The sequence below is a fragment of the Physeter macrocephalus genome, chromosome 11, assembly GCF_002837175.3.
Source record: "Physeter macrocephalus isolate SW-GA chromosome 11, ASM283717v5, whole genome shotgun sequence".
In the NCBI taxonomy this organism is placed as follows: Eukaryota; Metazoa; Chordata; class Mammalia; order Artiodactyla; family Physeteridae; genus Physeter; species Physeter macrocephalus.
Window position 1 is genome coordinate 12442363 of NC_041224.1, and position 20868 is coordinate 12463230.

Genomic DNA, 20868 nt, shown 5'->3' on the forward strand with positions numbered 1-20868 from the left:
GGTTCGTGCCCCGGTCCGGGAAGATCCCACATGCCGCGGAGCGGCTGGGCCCGTGAACCTATGGCCGCTGGGCCTGCGCATCCGGAGGCTGTGCTCCGCAACGGGAGAGGCCACGGCAGTGAGAGGCCCGCGTACAGCAAACAACAACAACAAAGAAACAAAAAAAAGAAAGAAAGAAAGAAAGAAAGAAGCCATACAGGAAAGACTGCAAACTGTATAATACCATTCACCCAACATTCCAGAAAAGGCAAAAACTATGAGGCAAAAATCAGAGGAGTAACTGCAGGGACTAAAGGTGGGAGGAGAGAATTGATCACAAAGGGGCCTGAAACAACCTTTTCAGGTGATGAAAATATTCTCTATCATAACTGCGGTGGTGGCTATACAACCATATATATTTGTCAAAATTCATAGAGCTGTACATTAAAAAGGGTAAATTTTACCATGTGTAAATTATACCTCAAGAAAACTTCCACAAAAATTCTTACATACTGCAGTTTGAAAATCAAAAGTACTTACAAAAATAAGACCCAAGATTCTGTGAGCTCTCACTGTAGGCAGTCTGCATGTGGACTATTCAGATTTGAGGAATTAAAGTTTCTAACAAAGATTTGTTAGACATATTAGGATTAACTGGAATTAGTGAAGGTCAGTATAGCTTCCCCTGGCTGGGAATCAGGAAAGGAAATCTCCAAGAGTCAAGGTTTGTACTTTTGGGGAATGGCCCTCTGATAATTATAGGGAGCAAAATCCTCAAGACAACCTGAGATTTAGAAAATCTAAATGTTGAGCAGTAATGAGGCTCCATCCTGGCCCTTGTGTGAGCCTGGGGCTATTTCTTTGACATCTACCTGAATGTTCACTACCTGTTATTTCTAGTCTCGCAACAGCCCTTCCTGAGATGGGCTGTGCTCTGCCTTTCCTACCAGGACAAGTACTCTTGCTATTCATTGGTCTTGGGTCTGAACTTATCGTTCAATTGTTGTCTGAACTCAAACATAGACAGTTACTTCTATGTTTCCTCAATTCAAAGAAGTCATCAATTGTGAAATTATGATACAGGTACACCTCAGAAATATTGCAGGCTCTCTTTCAGACCACAGCAATAAATTGAATGTTGCAATAAGGTGAATCACACGAATTTTTTGGTTTCCCAGTGCGTGTAAAAGTTCTGTTTATGCTCTCCTGTAGTCTATTAACTGTGCAATAGCATTATGTCTAAAAATACAATGTGCATTCCTTAATTTAAAAAAATACGTTATTGCTAACAAATGCTAACCATCATCTGAGCCTTCAGCAAGTCATCAAAGGTCACTGATCACAGACCATCTTTAACAAATGTAATCGTAATAAGAAAGTTGAACATATTGTGAGAATTCCAAAATGTGACACAGAAACACAAAGGCAGCAAATGCTGTTGGGAGAATGGCACCGATAGACTTGCTCAATGCAGGGTTGACCCAAACCTTCAATTCGTAAAAAAAAGAAAGAAAGAAGGAGAGAGAGAAAGGAAGACAAGCACATAAAGTCCAATGAAACGAGGTCTGCCATTTCCCCACTATGTGAAAGTAGAGCCTGTGACACCTTTTTTCAGCTGACATGCTGTAAAGTGAAGAAGGAATTATACCTTGTCCATCTTGCTAATGGTTGCACAAAATAAACTGAGATAAAGCAGAGATGCTTTACAGACACAGTTCAAAGCTATAGAGACTTGACGCTGGGATGCTGAATGCCGTTCCCAGGGAAGGTGGGGGGGGTGGGGGCCCCTCTCCTGGCCTGGATGCTCTCACTACCTTTATAACAACCTGTTGCGAAACAGATGCTGAGCACTATGTTTGCTTTTTTGCCTTTTTTTCATAAAAGCAAAACGCTGCTTCGGAGGACTTCTTTTGGTTAGCGAAAACAGGTCCTAACGTAAGTCTTTCCTAAAAGCAAAGTGGTGTAAAGCAAACTTTCAGGGATACTTGTATGAAGTTTCAAGGACAGAACGTGCAAGTTTACGTTAAATCGTATTCGATGCACGCCCGTTCTGCTTTTCAGACTGTGTCTCCTGCATGGCTTGACTCCTTCTTGAGTAAGACCAGGGCTCTCCCTCACTTGGCCGTTTCAAGTTTAAGAGACATCTGTCTTCCCCAGTCTTCAGATGCACCCCCTACCCCTTCTCTTTGTAGATCCTCTTAACACGCAACAACCACTCATAAGGTGCCTAGCAAGAATCTCACACCTGCCTCAACAGGGAGGTTTGTTTCCTGAGTCTTGAATTCACAGTGAAAACCAAGGCACGACCTTCAAAAAAAAAAAAAAATTCTTAAAATATCCTGTGTCTTTCTCCCTGCTAATTTCCTGTTCTTTCCAGCCTCTTTATTTCCTCTTCTCCTCTCCCACCCCACTCCTATCCCTGTTAAGTCCTTCCTGGCCCCTCTCCCTCTTACCGTGTCCGCTCCCCTTCCTTCTCCTCTTATGTGCTCCCCTGCACTTCTGATTCTTACCTTATTTTTGTGCTTTTGCTACTCTCTCTTTAACTGACTCTTATGAGGGATTCAAGTGTATCTTTTTTTAATCTATTTTTTATTGAAGTATAGTTGAATGACAATGCCGTGTTAATTACTGCTGTAAGCAAAGTGACTCAGGTATGCATATATACACAGACTTTTTGATATTCTTTTCCATTATGGTTTATCACAGAAGATTGACTATAGTTCCCTGTGCTATACGGGAGGACCTTGCTGTTTATCCATTCTACATATACCAGTTTGCATCTGCTACAGGATTGCTCTTCTTACTCAATCAAGTCTTGTGTTCTCGGAAACCTAGGAGAAAATCTGCCACAAACTTTCCAACTGTATACTCCCCAAGTGCCTCCACTTTTTTATACCAGGCGGACCCAGGCGAAGGACAGTACCTTTTATCTGCCTCTGGGCGTGATTCAAGCTCATGCATATTCATGTTTCTACCTCATTAGTAGTCCCCTGGGCTGACTCTGTGTCATCGGGAGAGCATTGAGAATTGTGGAAATCTCAGTTAAACAATGTCCCTTGTCTTTGCATTTGCTTCCATCTGTTTTGAAGCACAAGTTTCCAGTTGCTCTGTAGAACCGCTAATCAGATTCTTTTCCTATGCAGAAAACTGAGTCTTAAAAACAGCCATTCCTGCAAATGGGCAATGTGCCTTGATCAAAATTCCCAGTGAAGACTCAGCTCTGCCTGCCACAAGGAGATCAGAATCGTTTTTTGAAATAACGTCTCTTAAGAACCTTTCTGTGACACAGCAGGGAAATGTCTAACATCTTTTGGAAGGACTTAAAATAATTGTTATAAAAATGTTTGAAGGGGCTTCCCTGGTGGCGCAGCGGTTGCGCGTCCGCCTGCCGATGCAGGGGAACCGGGTTCGCGCCCCGGTCTGGGAGGATCCCACGTGCCGCGGAGCGGCTGGGCCCGTGAGCCATGGCCGCTGCGCCTGCGCGTCCGGAGCCTGTGCTCCGCAACGGGAGAGGCCGCAACGGAGGGAGGCCCGCATACCACAAAAAATGTTTGAAGGGATAAACTGATAAGCTGAGTTTTGGGTGATTATTTCTATAATTGGGAAGTAATATAATGATCCTTTAAATAATTCCATCATACTGATTTTTCATACAATTCAACCAATATCTATCTAGTTTCTCTCATGGCTCTCTCACTGTGCTAAACACACCAACAGGATGAAAATATTGATTCCTGTCTGCCTTCAAGATTTTCAAGGTACTTAGGGGGAAAAAAAGATAGGTACAAAAAAATCATAATATGTGACATATAACAAGTTTGTTGCCTTCTAGAGTGTAGATAACTTGCTTATTTATTTATTTATTTATTTTTGGCTGCGCTGGGTCTTCGTTGCTGCACGTGGGCTTTCTCCAGTTGCGGTGAGCGGGGGCTACTCTTCGTTGCGGTGCGCGGGCTTCTGACTGCGGTGGCTTCTCTTGTTGCGCAGCACGGGCTCTAGGCGCGCGGGCTTCAGTAGTTGTGGCACGTGGGCTCAGTAGTTGTGGCTCGCGGGCTCTAGAGCACAGGCTCAGTAGTTGTGACGCACAGGACTTAGTTGCTCCGCGGCATGTGGGATCTTCCCGGACCAGGGCTCGAGCCCATATCCCCTGCGTTGGCAGGCGGATCTTAACTACTGCGCCACCAGGGAAGTCCCCGTGCTTTTTAGTTAACGTGTTGTTGTCCCAAATCTAGCTCATTCCTTTGCACACAAGGACACTTAATGAGTGTTTGAAAAATACTGGGTGTTATAAGGAAAATAAAAGAAGCAACGAATCCAGATTACAAAAGTTACAGACTGCCTTGTGGGGAAAGTAGGGCTTGAGCTGCAACTTAATGCACGGGTAGAATTTGCATCTGTTAAAAGAGGGAGGAATAGCATTCCTGCCCCAGGGAACAGCGTGAACAGGGTTCAGAGGTGGGGGGCAAGTGTGTTCACGCCAATGGGAGGGAAACTGCCTGGAGCAGAATCTCCCATTTAGCGAGGTCAGGGTTTAATAGTCAAAAGACCAATAAAGATAATCATTAATTCTCTCCATATGGGATCATTCCCATCAGCTTACAAAGAAAGTAACAAGAATTACACCCAGGCCTCAACATGCCATCAATTCCTTCCAATTTAAAAACAAAACAAACAATAGATAGAATCTCTATATTTCCCACCACCTACCTCCCTAGAAAAAGCTGCCTATACCAGCTTCCTCCAGTTCCTCCCCTCCCATTCTTTCTTTCTTTTTTTTTTTTTAATTGAAATATAGTTGATTTATAATATTGTGTTAGTTTCAGGTATAGAACAAAGTGATTCAGATATATATATATTTTTTATATTATTTTCCATTCTAGGTAATTTCAACATATTGAGTATATTCCCTGTGTTATACAGTAAATCCTTGTTGCTTACCTATTTTATATCTAGTGGTGTGTATCTGTTAATCCCAAGCTCCTAATTTATCCCCCCACCCCTCACCTTTCCCCTTTGGTAACCATAAGTTTATTTTCTATGTCTGTGAGTCTGTTTCTGTTTGGTAAATAGATTCATTTGTATTATTTTTTAGATTTCACATGTAAGTGATGTCATACAATATTTGTTTTTCTCTGTCTGGCTTACTTCACTTAGTATGAGAATCTCTAGGTCCCTCCATGTTGCTGCAACTGGCAAAATTTCCTTCTTTTTTAGGGCCGAGTCATATTCTATTGCCTATATGTGCCACATCTTCTTTATCCATTCCTCTGTCGATGGACACTTAGGTTGCTTCCATGACTTGGCTACTGTAAATAGTGCTGCAGTGAATATTACCTCCTATTCTTTCTTAAGCTGCCCCATCCAGGTCTCCACCCCTGCTGCTCTACCAGGGATATTGAGTGTGTAAATCCAATGGTCAGTTCTCAACCCCCATCTTGCTGGGCTTCCAGCCGTGTTTGAGATAGCTGACCACTCTAGCCTTCTTGAAACACTGGTCTCACCTGGCCTCCAGAATGCTAATCTCTTGGTTTTCATTCTCTTTCACTGGCTGTGCATTCTCAGTCTCTTTTACTACTTTCCGATTACCTCCCTGATCTTTAAATGCCAGGTGGTCCAGGGTGCAGACCTAAGTCATTTTCTTGGTGATATATGCAGTCTTCTGGATTTCAGTGTCACACACCCACAGATGACTCCTAAATGTAGGAGCCTGGACCTCTCCTCTTAATTCTAAACCCATATCCAAGGATAGTTGACCCTTGCACAACGCGGGTTTTAGGGGGCACAGACCCTTCCTGGAGTCGAAAATCCGAGTATAATTGGCAGTCGGCCCTCCATATCCGCAGCTCCTCATGGGCGGATTCAGCCAGCCAAGACTATGTAGTGGGCATTTAGGGAAAAGATCCCGGTATAAGTGGGCCTGTGCAGTCCAAACCCATGTGGTTCCAGGGTCAGCTCCACTTACTTGATCTTTTCACTTGGATCACTGAGGGCGTCTCAGCCTCAATGTACCCAAAGCTGAACTTCTGATATTCTCGCCTAGGGCGGTTCCTCTGATAGGCTCCCCACTTCTCAGAAAAAGGAAACACCATCCTTCCAAGACCTCAGGCCCCAAACTTTGGAGTCAACCTTGACTCATTTTTTCCTCCCTCCCATATTCACCGTCTCATAATCCATCAGCAAATCCAGCTGGTTCTACCTTCACGATACCATCATGTGACCGTTTCTCATCGCTCTGATTCCAACCACATCATTCTCTCTCCCAGATGAATGCACAGCCTTCCAAGCGTTCTTTCTGCTTCCACCTTTGGTCCCCTGAGTCTATCTTCACCCCGGCAACTGGGTGATCCCTTGAAAACATACGTCAAACAGGTCTCTCCCCTGCTCAAAACCCTGCCATGGCTTCCCAGCGCATTCGGAGTGAAAGCCAGATGCCCTTCCGCAGCTGCCAGGGCCTTCCATGCTCTGACCTCATCATTTATTATCTCTCATGGACCCTGCCCTTCGGCTTTGCCACCTTCCTGCTGTTCCTTGAATTTACCGTGTGTGCCAGCCTCACGCCCTCTGCACTGTTCTTCCAGCTACCTACAAAACTTTGCCTGCGCAAGGAACACCTTCATAGCCTTCAGGTGTTTGCTCAAATGTCACTTTCTCGGAGAAACCTTCTCTTGCCACCCTGTTTAAAATTGCACATTCCCACCACCACTTTCTATCCTCTTCCTAGCTTAATTTGTTTTATTTTATTTATTTTTTATTTTTATTGGGGTATAGTGGATTTACAATGTTCTGTTAGTTTCAGGTGTAGAGCAAAGTGAATCTGTTATACATATACATATATCCACTCCTTTTTAGATTCTTTTCCCATATAGGTCATTACAGAGTAATGAGTAGAGTTCCCTGTGCTATACTGTAGGTCCTTATGAGTTATCTATCCAGCTTAATTTTTTTTTTCTATAGCGTAGCCATAACGAATGCTATCAGACATACTATATGCCCTTCTATTGTTCTTCTCTTCTCTTTCCTTCCTTCCTTTCCTGTTTGACTCCTTGGTCTAGAGTATGCATCGGATAAAGGCAGGGATTTTTCTCTGTTGTTTTCACTGTTGTATTCTCAGGAACTAGAATAGAACAGAGCCTGGAACAAAGAACATACTTGACAAGTATTGTTAAGTGAATAAATCCCCATTTTACTGATGGGAAAAACTGAGCCTTAGAGAAGATGAATAATTTGGCCAAGGTTACTCAGCTGCTAAGCAGGGGATATAGGACACAAACTCCCATCATTTGGTCTGGGGACCTGATCACTGTAATAGTCGGTCCCTGGGAGGCAAAGCAAGCATTCTTTGTCTTACACAGGGCATGGAACTGTTCTCCAGGCATTTTTTATTATATTATTTTATAACTTCCATATTGTGAAAAAATTTGATTTTTTTTCCCATTGTTGGGAGTTACAACTTGCTCAAAAATAAATGACAATAAAAGAACATATTAATTCTAAATCTACATGTCACTTTGTAGATTACAAAAAGAAAAGTTTTATTTGGGAATTCAGTTCTATTTTGAGAAGGTAAGAAAAGTCAGGAATTGAATTAAATTTATTATCCAAAGTAGTACAATAGATCAGAAAAATTTCATGAAAGAAAAAATATTCAGAGTTGTTCAGGACTTGGCTTACCTATTTTCATCCTAATCATATGAAGAACATAGCTAATTAGGAAAAAGTTATCTAGACATATGTTTTGAGAGCTGTTCATAACCAATAATATTTAAGACCCAGGTCTTTCTAAAACCTTAAGAAGCTAAATACTATTTCTGAAGATGTGTACAGTTCTTCTTTTAAAGTAATAACTCTGATCAGTAACTATAATTCATGAGAAAATGCATTATTCTATAAAAGTAAACTTCCCCTGCCTCTATATATTTTCTTAATTTTCAGCTCAGCTGAATTCATTAACGTTGCCTCCTTATGACAACTGTTTGAGGGAAAAGAAAGCCATTTGAAAAATAAAACTTGTATATATTTACAGTATGTAACATGCTGATTTGATACACACATACATAGTGAAATGAGTACTACTGTCAAGCTAATTAACATCTCACATAGTTACCATTTTGTCTGTATGTGTGTGTGTGTGTGTGTGTGTGTGTCTGTGTGTCTGTGTGTGTGTGTGTGAGATGAGAGCACTTGAAATCTATTCTCTTAGGAAATTTCCAGTACACAATATAGTATTATTAACTATAGTCACCATGCTGTATATTATACCTCTAGGCTTATTCTTCCTACATAACTGCAACTTAGTACTCTTTGACCAGCATTTCTTCATTTCCCCTGCCTTCCTGCCCCTAGTAACAGCCATTCTGTTCTCTGCTTCTGTGTATTTGACTCTTTTAGATTCCACATATAAGTGCGATCATGCAGTTCTGTTCTTTCTGTATCTGACTTATTTCATATTTTCATAATGTCCTCCAGGTTCATCCACACTGTTGCAAATGGCAGATTTTGTTTTGTTGTGTTTTGTTTGGCCGCGATACACGGCATGTGGGATCTTAGTTCCCCGACCAGAGATGGAACCCGTGCCCCCAGCAGTGTGAGCGTGGAGTCTTTACCACTGGCCTGCCAGGGAAGTCCCTCTTTTTCTTTTTAAGGCTGAGTAATATTCCATTGTATATACACATCACAATTTCTTTACTCATGGACAGACATTTAGGCTGTTTTCTTGATACACAATCTTGCCAACTGTGAATAATTCTGCAGTGAACATGAGGGTGCAGATATTGTATCTCTCCAAAGTACTGATTTCATTTCCTTTGTGTGTACACCAAGAAGAGGGATTGCTGGATCATACGGTAGTTCTATTTTTAAGAAAACAATTTCCTAAAGAAAGAAGTAACTTTGAATTTTAATCAAGGAAAAACCAGAGGTCTGGGTCTGAGGGAGGAAGGCTTACATAACTTGTTATACTGGACGGGGCCTGCTGGTGTTATGGCTTGGGCGATAGTGTTTGCTCTGTGGGGCATATGGGAGGAGAGTAGTCCATAGATGTCCGTTCAATGAGGATTAAGTATCTGTGGTCCAGGCAGAATTTGCTAGAGATGGAGAGGAACGAGTGGATATGAGAGGAATATAGTGAAAGCAATGGATTGGTTTTGTGACCCAAGTGGATGTAGGGCCCGAGAGGAAATGAAGATTACCTAAAGGGGTAGGACTGAGAGCGTCAGGGGTCCTCCTGATAAGGGGGTGGTGAGTAGGGAAGTTGAGAGTAAAAAGGGAAGTTCTGCTTCTAATTGGTCACGTTGATAAACTGTCTCTCAGAAAGACTAAGCATATCTCTAAGCCATGAATGTCATTAATCATTTTGAAAATCGATTTCCATAGTACTGGGTTCCTCCTATTCTGTGAGAAAATTTTAATTGCTGATCCAATTTATCAGTAGCATGTGGGACTCTCCCAGTTTCCTATTTCATTCTGAGTTGGTTGTAGCAAGTTGAATTTTTCTGGGACTTTTTCCATTTCACTTAAATTTGCAGATAAAGTTGTTCCTAGTGTTTCTGTATTCTCTTTTGAGTATCTTTGAGTATCAGTAGTTATGCCTCCATTTTCATTCCTCATATTTTTTTTTCTTTACTTTGTCTCTCTTTCTGTCTCTCATCATTTTGGACAAAGTTTTGTCCATTTCATTGGTCTTTTAAAGAAAAAGATAGTTTCATTCTACCTTTGCGTTTCTTTCATTTATCCTTTTAAGTGGCTGTTTATGCACTCATGTAGATGAGAGCAGGTGGCTTAAGCAGTTGTTGAGAGGAACGCTCTGGGAAAAGCAGGTGCATATGTCAAAGTACAGTTTCTCGCGATGTGTCTCAGCTGATGACTTGCAGAAGGGCAGTCATCAGGTCAAGCTGGGAGCAGAACAAGGCAGGTTGTTTCCGGGACTGAGAAACGCCTGGGGAGGATTACAAAACATCTCCAGAAACGAGCCTTCAGCTACCCCAGAAGGACTCTGCCCTTTTATCAGTCATTCTGTCTCTCTTTCCTTATCAAGTTTAACTCCTTATTAATTTAACATTATCTAGCTACAGTTAATATTAGGTAGCGTTTGGTGGAACACACATAAAAGAATGTTATTGCTCGAACAGCATTTTGTAAAGCCCAGGAATCATTGGCACTTCAAACGTATGGCAATTCTGTAGGCAGAGTTAATAAGCAAGCTTTCTCTGGCAAGATTTAACATTAACTGCATTTTGGACTTTAGGTGCAAGCCCAGAGTGGACTGGGCAGCCCTCCCTTTGCAGCCAAGGTGGGACAGCAGCAGAAAACCCATTAATGCTGTAATTTTTAGATATAGCGTATATGTATACACACACCTCTCTCTATATACGTGTATATATGTGTGTGTGTGTGTGTGTGTGTGTAACAGTGCTGTAATTTTTACATGGAACATGAATTTATCTGGATTTATGTTGCAATAAAATCATTAACCACTAAGTCCAGAGGAAATAGCCTGCAGTCAGTTAAATATCTTGTCCAAAGTCACAAAGCTAGTTGGTAGCAGAGCCATGATTTATATCCCTTCTGCCCTAGCCTAGTCTTTTTTCTATAATTCCATGGACTTACGTTATTGCATTGCTTAAAAGGCAGGTAAGTATATATAAATGGGATTCAACTAGTTATTACCAATTCAAGCATTTTAAGGGATACTTCCTGCTAATAGAAATGTATCTGGAAGGTAGAGCAAGAAGAAAAAAAAGTTTAAGCAAAATGTAGAGTGTTCTCAGTGAATTGGCCACTTGTTTTCTGTGTTAGTTATTCGAATCAGGAAGCATATAGGAATTATCTTTATTATGCTTACGTGCAGAGATTGTTTGTTTACTCATTAATATTTACTATTAAGACATCTTAATATTTTTGACAGGATGAGCATCTGAGTGTTTTTTCCCCTCCCTTTGCTTTTAGAGATTTTAGTTTTAATGTACAGGAAGACAGTCAGGAAATCCTCGTTTTCTGGTTTTGGATTTATGTAAAGAAAAAGACGTAAAACTCAGATCTCTGCATCATGCCCTAGTTGTTTATGTGACTAACAGCTGTTTCTTTTGACTCTTAGGCGATATTTAGTTGCAGATATTAATCACCATTATATTATAGAGTCCCTTTAATTTTAAAATTATGAATAACAAAGAGCAAGTGTTTTGTAAAAAAGGAAATCAAACATTTGAGGCAACACATATATTAAAGGTTTTGAAATGACAACTCTCCTGAATTTTAAACTGTCTAGAAATGGCAAAGTGTTCATTTACATTATGAAGCACGGCTCTGTTGTGGAGTTTGCCAAATTCTTTGCAGCAGATAACTAACTATTAAAGGGGAGAGTGTTCATTTGTCTTAGTGGTGCTATTAGCATATTTAATGAAGTGATTCCATGCCTGTGCTCACGAATGCTCACGCAAAGAGGCTATTTTAAAGTAACAGCTCATGACCTTGCTTATAGCACATGCTTTCTGATTTGGGTCTGTCATTTTGATCCTTTCTAAGTACCACTAATTTTAAAAGGTACATATACGCTGTATTTGCTTGGCAAGCCATACATCTTTTCACAAAACACTTCCACAAATGAGTTCTATAAGTCTCTTCGTTGAAAAGCGTTATCTTCACGGTTATAGAATATTGCATTAGTGTGATGAAACAATGGTGCAAAGCAGTTAAGCAAAATAAAGGAAACACTATTATATGCATATTATTATGCTGTTTAAGTGATAAAATTAGTGTGCCGTATTCTTAACTTTGTTTTTCTTTTCCTAGTTTTTCAGTAATCAGGTCATCACAGTTTAATGAAGACTTACTACCCCTTGAGCTGTGTGGGAGCTAGGTTATTAACCTAACTGGAATTTCTTCTTAGGCCTGGCTTCTTCTGGTTTACCTAAGTAGCTGATGAGCTTGTATGTGATACATCCCCAAGGCCTCCATCTTCTGCCCGCCCTCACATCTGTAAGGTTTTTTTTGTTTGTTTGTTTTGGCGGTACGCGGGCCTCTCACTGCTGCGGCCTCTCCCGTTGCGAAGCACAGGCTCCGGACGCGCAGGCTCAGCGGCCATGGCTCACGGGCCCAGCCGCTCCGTGGCACGTGGGATCTTCCCGGACCGGGGCACGAACCCGCGTCCCCTGCATCGGCAGGCGGATTCTCAACCACTGCGCCACCAGGGAAGCCCCTGTAAGTTTTATACTAAAGAACATCTGTCCATCTGCCTATCAGTCCATTTATTTATATTCTGGATTATATGTGCAGAATTCTGTCCTCTGGTATACACACACTAGGTACTGCTGGGAAGGGATTTTGCAAATCAAAGGAAGGTCTCAAATCAGTTGACCTTAAGATTGGGAGATGATCTGGGTGGGCCTGACCTAATCACATGAGCACTCTAAATCTGAGTCTAGAGGCAGAGATGGATGTGGGTGGAGATGAAGCGGGGCAGAGAGTAGAAGCACCAAAGGATTTGATGGGCACATGCTCACTAGATGATGGAAAGGGCCTCATAGTAAGGTATGTGGGCAGCTTTTAAGAGCTGAGGGTGCCTCCCAGTTCAGCCAAAGGAAAATGGGAACCTCAGTCCTACAGCCACAAGGAACTGAATTCTGCCAACAGGACCTTGAGCTCCAGATGAAGTGAGCCATAAGTCCTGCCGAGATCTTGATTTCTGCTTTGCGGGACCTTGGGTAGAGGAACCATCCAGGCCGTGCCTGACTAAAGCCGTGATGAGCTAATATATGTGGGCTAATTCTGTGGTAATTAGTTATGCAGCAACAGATAACTAACACACTGATTTAGAACCTGGTCAACCTTAGCTTCTTTAGCGTCCTAAGGCCTTTGTCCTTTTTCCCCCCGCCTCTCATTCTTATTTGAAACCAGAAGCAAAAAAGAAGAAATCCCATGCGTACTTTGATCTCTCAGTTCAGGACGTGAGACCAGTAGCAATTTATTGAGTCTGTTGTGGGTTTTATGTTTAATTGCAAAGGGTTTTGGCTTGTTTATAATCAGGATTTCCCTTGAGACGACTGCTATCACCTGTCACAGCTACCCTCCATGCTGGAGTTCCTTAACTCTGATGCAGGGGAAGATTATTTGCAAAGATGGCTACAACAACTCCTCCAATCGTACATAGCACCCTTGTATTCAGGTCCCTTTGAAATATGACCACCGCTTTACCATCAAGGGGTGGAGCCCCCAAACCTTGGATCTGGGCTAGATCTGTGATATTTTCGAACGACAGAATGTAGCAGGATGACCTTGAGCTTAGACCTCGGGAGGCCTGATGGCTTCCTCTTTCACCCTCTTGGACCAGCTGCCCCGGGAGGAAGTCACCGTGAGCCTGCACCTGAGGGACCCAAGCAGACAGCTCCAGTCAACATCTGGACTTTGAGGCCACCCAGGACAAGCTGGTCCCTAGCCAACCTCCCAGTGACAGCCAAACGCATGGTAGAGCCAAACAGAACAGAAACCAGAGCAGAAACAAGGTATCCCAGCTGAGCCTCATTCAAATTGCCAACCCACAGCACTGTGAGAAAATCATTCATTCTTATGTTAAGTCACTACGTTTTGATGTGATGTGTTAATTGCATTAATAGATAGCTGATACAGATATTAAAGAACATGACTTTTAAAATATGAATTGAAAATTAAGATTTTATTTCTTTTTGAATGGATTATTATCTATTCAAATGGTCACGGACACAGTGCCAAATTTAAGATACAGAACAGTATACATATAAAAATAAATTTCCCTCCTCTAGGGCACTGTTAAGCCTTTCTCATCTGTTTGGAGTTCTGCAGGATGATGGTTCGGGCATAAGGCAACTATTTCAAGATTGTGTATAAGGAAAATGACCAAGTGGGAGATAAAGGACAACATATCTCATTCCAAATTGATTTGCTTTGTTCCACTTTATGTCCCCACGTGTTCATCTCTGCTTTCCTCAGTTTTCCTTAGGAATGAATTTAAAAAGGCCCCCTATGTCAAAGCAAGTGGATGAGGTTAAAGTTGAGTGTATGGGTGGTCTTGCGGGTGAGTGTTATAAGGTGGAAAATTATTATGTATGCTTTGCAGTAAAGTACGATTAGAGAATCTATCACCAGTGATTGGTTAAAGGACTCAAAAGCCACTCAGGAGAGCATTTTCTTTGTTTTGTATGTGGAGAAAGTGAGCAAAGGGCCTCTATATACCTGGTGAAGTGTGTCAGCCCAATGGTAGAAACCCAAGGAGGTGCCACCGGCTCACCTGGCCTTCCTGGGATTCTGTCCACATCCAGAATATGGAATCTACAGGACATCAGATTCAGGCTGAGAGTTAGGTGTCACCTGACATACTCCTGGGAAGTCTAGCTGTGCCCTGAGAATCCAGGCTTATTTATTGGACAAACATCTATCATGCCTCTACTGTGATCCAGGCACTGTTGATAGAGGCTGTGGATACACGTATAAATATCACTCTGGTCCATAATCTTTAAGTTCTTATTTCCGGAGTCCACCCACAGTGACTCCAGGGGCCCCAAGCCAAACTGGATACTTGATCCTACCTGGGTTAAAATCCCCCTAAGATTCTCAGGAATGTGAAATACAAGCCCCAAACAGTAGACTTAATGAATGGGTGTTGGCATCCTGTCTTTTAATAAAGCTTTGACTCAAGAAGTTCAAAGTAAATATTTGATGTACTTTTTTGTTTTTGGTTTAAAAGAAATAATGGTTCCTGATACAAAGGTAAGGCCAAGGCTGAGATCCTTGGGCATTAATACCTCAGTCTGTGGAATAAGCTGTTTCTGTTTCTCACCAGGGCAGGGAAAAGGCTGTGTGGTGACTTATCACATCTAGACACTCTGTTCACTGCCCTGGCATCATAGTAGTTTGTCCAGGCTGCTTTGAGCGGGGGTACATTATAGGCTCACTGGTGGGTCCGTGCTCTTCCAGTGTTAAGAGTCTAGAATCTAATGCATGCTTCTTGTATTAGTCTGCTGAGCTGCCATAACAGTGGCTTAAACAACAGTCATTTATTTTCTCACAGTTTTGGAGGCTGGAAGTCCAAGATCAAGGTGTCAGCAGTGCTGGTTTCTGGTGAGGCCTCTTCCTGGCTTGCAGATGACTACCTTCCAGCTGTGTCCTCACATGGCCTCCTTGTGTGCGCAGAGAGACAGATCTCTGGTATCTCTTCCTCTTCTTTTTTTTTTTTTTTTTGCGGTACGCGGGCCTCTCACTGTTGTGGCCTCTCCCGTTGCGGAGCACAGGCTCCGGACGCGCAGGCTCAGCAGCCATGGCTCACGGGCCCAGCCGCTCCGTGGCACGTGGGATCAGCAGCCATGGCTCACGGGCCCAGCCGCTCCGCGGCACGTGGGATCCTCCCGGACCGGGGCACGAACCCGCGTCCCCTGCTGCATCGGCAGGCGGACTCTCAACCACTGTGCCACCAGGGAAGCCCTTCTTCCTCTTCTTATAAGGTCACCAGTCCTATTGGATTAGATCCCCAACCTCATGACCTCATTTAAACTTAATTACCTCCCTAAAGGCCCCATCTCCAAATAGAGTCACATCGGGGGTTAGAGTTTCAACATATAAATTTGGGGAAGACACAATTCAGTCCCTAACATTTCTTATTTGCCAGATACTGGGTTAAGCAGGAGGATATAAAGATATGTATATCTATCAAGTATAAACTCTGCTCAAGGAGAGCACATATTTATAATACAGTGCACTAATTATAAGGCCATGGTAGGTATGGGAAGGGCAGAAAAGGTCCGTTCAGTTTGAGCAGGTCAGGAAGTCTTCTCAGAGCAACTTGGATCTCAGGAGGAGAGAAGCTCTTGGGGGTTGGGGGCGTAGGAAGGTGTGCTGGGCAGAGAGGAGGCATAGAAAAGCCTAACAGGTGACAAATTCTTTCATCCAGTCCTCAGAGTCACAAAACAGGGCCGTTTAGCAAATACAACACTCTGGCTGAGTGGCTCCATGGCTGTGTGTTTGGGGCATGCAGCAAGAGCCCAGGGAAGTCGTCAAGGCGGTATCAAGAGGGGTGCTGCTCTATGGGGTACGAAGGAGCTTGAACTTGGTCACGTAGCAGGGATTGGGCATCCCTTAAAGGGTTCTGAGAGCAGATGTGCAAGTGGAATGTGCACTGGGGAAGCAGTTTGGAAGAAAAGCATATGTGAGATTGGGGTCTGGGGACAGCTGGGGGGCTACCGCCACAGTGTGTTGACAGACCCCGAAGGCCAGCTGGGGCAGAGCCAGTGGGATGGGGACCGGGAGGGCTATCAAGCCGTCACACAGAATGTGCAGGACTTGGAATTGTCTCCCTTGTGGGAAGTGAGGGGAAAATCTAGGCTGGATCCCAGGTTCTGCTTTAGTGACTGGTGGACCCATTGTCAAGAACAGAACCAACACCACCCAAGAATGGGAGGGAAGTAAGACTTGCGGTGAAACACTGTGGATAAAGTTCACACAGGTCAATTTCTTGGGCTGGGAAGGAGCCCATCTCTCTAAATCCCGTGGTGGCAGGTGACCCCACCCCTCAGTGGGCTTCAAGGCCTAGGGATGACCAGGCTCTAGAAGTGCTGTGACTTTCCAGCATCTTTGGAGTAAGGAATTGGTTTACCAAAATCCGTAATTGATATGACTTTTCTGTGTGATCATGACCCAAGCTGTTTCAGTCAGAAAAGCTTCCCAGTAAATAAGCCCTTATTCATCTGTTGCCAAGAAAATTAAAAAGCTTTTGCTCTAAAATCCATTACCTGCTGTCTTTATTGTTTGTTACTCTGAAACATATCTCCCATTTTTTTACCTGCTGTGATTCACGTAGATTGTAATCTAAGAGTCTCGGGGTTGGGCAGAGAAGCGATTTGCTGTAAGGGAGCTGAGAAAAACGAAAATCCGAGAGGAAGAAAGAGGAAAAACTAACCCTTTTCTCCTTCGCATAAGTTTAAATCTCCAATTACCCTTTGGAGAGCGAGGGGGAGGGGGAGGAGTCTGAGCAAATTCCCAGGTCACTGGGTTTCAGGCTCTGGCTGGACAGTACATTTGATTCCGTGTCCCTCTGAGTTTTCTTCGGTGACGTGTTGGCAGAATTTCAATGGGGACAGTCTCTCTGAATGTCACAGGAGTGGAGTGGCGATGGAGGCCAGACACCCACCAACCAAACAGTCCCGAGTACTTGCGGTCGTGTGTGTGTTTGTGTGTATGTGTGTGTGAGAGAGAGAGAGACAGAGAGACAGAGAAAGACAGAGACACAGAGAGATCTTTGATTGTGGGCCTAGCAAACGGGCGCCTGTCACCTTTAATTTCCCATTTCTCTCTCTCTCATCTGGTGACACTCAGTTTTTTTCTTCCAATATTCTCTCTCTTCTTTGAGAGATTCCGAAGCCAACCAAACTAAAACCACAGAACGAAAACCTCCAGGAATCAAATTGGCAGACTTTTTCCCGGCGCAGTCCCCGCGGGCCGCGGTCCGGAGCGCCGAGCTGCAGCCAGCGCGGCGGGGCGTGTCCGGGGCGTGGCCTCAGCAGCCTAGCTCCGCCCCGCCTCGCCGCTTAATTCGGACGCGCGGGGCCGCGGGGTGTGAAAGAGCTTGTCTGCGCTGGACTGGTCGCGCCGCCGCCGCCGCAGCCGTCGGAGCCGCAGTCGGAGCCGCCGCCCGCGCCGCCTCCGGGCCGCCCTGAGCCGCCGGGCCGCTGGGCGCCGCCGCGGCCGCCCGGAGCGAGCGCCGGGGAGGGAGCCGCGCGCCTTTGTGCGCGCGCCGAGGTGGGTTCGCCTACCGCACTTACTTTGCACACAAAGACTGGGAGCGCGGGGGAGGCGGGGTGCCCGCCGGGGCCACAGCGCGGCCGGCCAGCCGGCCGCCCTGCTCCGACCCCCGGCGGGAGGGTCCCCCGGGCGGGAAGGGCCGCAGTGCTTCCCCTCCCCGCGGCCCGCGCTGGGCGGGGGTCCCTGCGTGCGCTGGAGGACGGCGCGCCGGGCGGTGGGCGTGCGGGGAGCCCGGGCCACCCCGCGCCGTGTCGGGGACGAGCCCGGGGTGCGGGGTCGGGGCGTGGCAGGGGTTGCGCGCGGGGGTACCCGAGGCTTGGGGATGGGGGGGTGGGCGCCGCGAGGGAGGCGAGCCTGGGCGGCCGCTCCGCTCGGCTTATTGTTGCTTCCTCGGCCCTGAAAATGGAGAGACCCTGCCTGGAGCGGGGATGCGCTGCCCACCGGGTGCGCCGCGCGCGGCCAGATGCCGAGCCCTGGGCGCCCGGCTGGCCCCCGCAGCCCCGGCCGCCGCGGAGCCTCCTCCGCCTGGGCAAACAGAGGAGGGGCCGCGGGGGCTTTGAGCCGCTGCTTTAAAGGTGACCGGGACACCGTTTCCAAACAGTCTGCAAGTAACTTTTCCATTTTTGCCTCTTCTCCGCTCCCGCTACTCCAGTGAACCTAGTATATTGGGTGGCGTCTGCCCCCAAGGAGTCCTAAAATTTTGGTTCTCATAACTTCTCCTCAGGCATCTTCAGGTCCCTCGGGGATGGCGTGGATGCGTCTGGCCAAGTTTTGACGTGCTGTGTAGGGGGTGGTAACAGTCCCTCTGAAATGCGAAGCGAAATCCCGCAGAGGATAAATGCCATATCTTTTTCTCTGCAGCAAGATACCATACCCTTCCTTCCTGGGAAAGACTTGACTTAATGACAGTAGAGCAAAGTTATTTAATGAAAATGAGTTTGCTCTTCAAGATAAACACAGAAAACCGGAATGCGGCCTGTTAGACTTTATATTTTTAACTTGAGGATTTCTTGCTAACAGGTACGTAGTTTCAACTCCGGCCATGTGCCCTCTCCATCACTTTGGAGATTTTAGCTGTCCAAGTTGCTTTAAGTTGAAATAGTATCTGGAGGGCCTGTCTAGAGAAGATTTCTTAGTGCTAGTCTTTTCCAGTTTAAAACTTTTAAGTATAAAATTATATATATTTATTAAACAATTGAAAAGAGATATAGGGGAAAAAAAAGTCACTCATGTACCAAACCACCCAAACATACCCTGAGGATAAAGGCATCTTTGCTTCATTTATGGCTTGGCAGACATGGTGTGGAAATGCATGTGTGTGAATGAATAAATCAGGGAGTTACTGATTATTAATCTTTACCACTCCCATCAGTCTAAAACACAATCCCTGATAACCGTAGTCTACAGCAGTGTTTTGCCAACAAGTCGTTTGAAGTGTATTTCCTTATAGCCTTGCACATAACCACCTATACAGAAGGGGGAGAGAAGAGAGAAAAAGCAATGCAAGTTCCACTTAATAGGGAAGAACGGACTGATAGAAGCGTTTAATGTACTATATTCTTTGGATATCAGGAGTAGTTTCAGATTGGCTTTTTTTTAAAAATAAAAGTAAACCTTTTGGCTTTTAACATATTCAAAAAAATAAAATTGTGTTCTGAGATCCATGAGAAATATGTGATGGAAAGGAACTCTTTGTAGAACAAGGAATAGCCATGGTTTTGTAGCTGGTGACTTGCTTGCTTTTAAAAGACCGTGCGTTGAGAAAGCAAAATAAGAAGGGTTTTCCTATAAGTGGAGAGTAGTTCCGCGTGCCTGTGTTCTGTGAAAAAACAAAAACAAAAAACACATTGTTCCACCCCAGATTTAGCCAGTGAATGCTTTTGTCATTACATACTTTTATTTTCCACTTGTAAAATGTTCCGACATTTAATTTCTCCAATATGCAAAGTTAAAAAGAGGTTTTGGAGACAGCTGTTTAGAAGTACTAGATTGATCATTAGGATGATGCAATACTTTTTGAAGTCAGAAGAATTTACAAGAAGGAAGTCGTGGTTATGTACTGTCAGGTGCAATCTTTGTTCCTGTTTCTAACGTGGGGTTCCTTAATCTGTGAGCGTGCTTGGACGGGTTATGGTGCAGTACAATCAGCCCTCCGTATCCCCAAGTTTCACATCCCCACATTCAAACAACCAAGGATCGAATCCGCAGGTGCCAAACCCGCGGACACAGAGGGCCCACCGTATTCATTGTACTGCACCATTTTATATTGGGGACTTGAGCATCTGCGGATTTAGGTATCCTCGGGGGTCCTGGAACCAATACCCTGTGGATATGGAGGGTCAACGGCAGTGACCTGTGAGTGTGTAAAGTATGTAATCTGCTGTAATAATGGCACATTTCTCCATCCAGAAGTCAAAAGAAACTAAAATAGGGGCCATCAGAATCTCTCAGTCTCATTTTTCAACCCTCCTATGACCTTGAACAGTCTGAGCAGCACAGCCAAGATGGACGTGAGGTCAGAGTTGAGCTGCTTTGCTCTTAGAAGTTCTGCTGCCTCGCAGGGTGGAGAGAAGAGTTTGGGAGTGGCCCAGGGTTACAGACTTGTATGGCTCTTTGTGATGGCCAGACACCTGTCCCTGTTGCCTGGAGATTCCATTCCTGGGATGTTTAGAAGCAGACTTGGTTTGTGCTTGAGAGAAGTGCTCTGAGAGATCCGGGTCCTGAACTGTAAGTGGTAGGATGGATGCTGTCCACCCTCCCTTCCTATTACTTTTTTTAAACATCTTTATTGGAGTATAATTGCTTTACAATGGTGTGTTAGTTTCTGCTATATCACAAAGTGAATCAGCTGTATGCATACATATATCCCCATATCCCCTCCCTCTTGCATCTCCCTCCCACCCTCCATATCCCACCCCTCAAGTTGGACACAAAGCACCAAGCTGATCTCTCTGTGCTGTGTGGCTGCTTCCCACTAGCTATTTAATGACACATGTAAAGGTGGAAAAGACTTTTAAAGATTTTTGGGGGGGAGTGGTTAAGGCATGGAAAACTTTTCTCCAGAAAAGAGGGGACATAGTAGGTTAGTAATATAGCTTCATATTCCATTTTTTTTTTTTTTTTTTTTTT

At 44.5% G+C, this 20868-nt stretch overlaps 1 protein-coding gene across 2 annotated transcripts in view; it reads left to right on the forward strand.

Moving 5' to 3' along the window:
• The window catches only part of LOC102986058 (protein FAM107B), a 147485-nt gene that overhangs the window by 37020 nt on the left and 89597 nt on the right, over positions 1–20868 (forward strand). Inside the window, exon 1 of one of the 2 annotated variants that reach the window (XM_024116417.2) lies at positions 17671–17736. The exons of the other annotated variant lie outside the window; for it this stretch is intronic. The gene's annotated coding sequence lies outside the window, so the exon portion shown is untranslated. Of the gene's footprint in view, positions 1–17670; positions 17737–20868 lie in introns of those variants that run through there. 2 annotated transcript variants of the gene reach the window in all.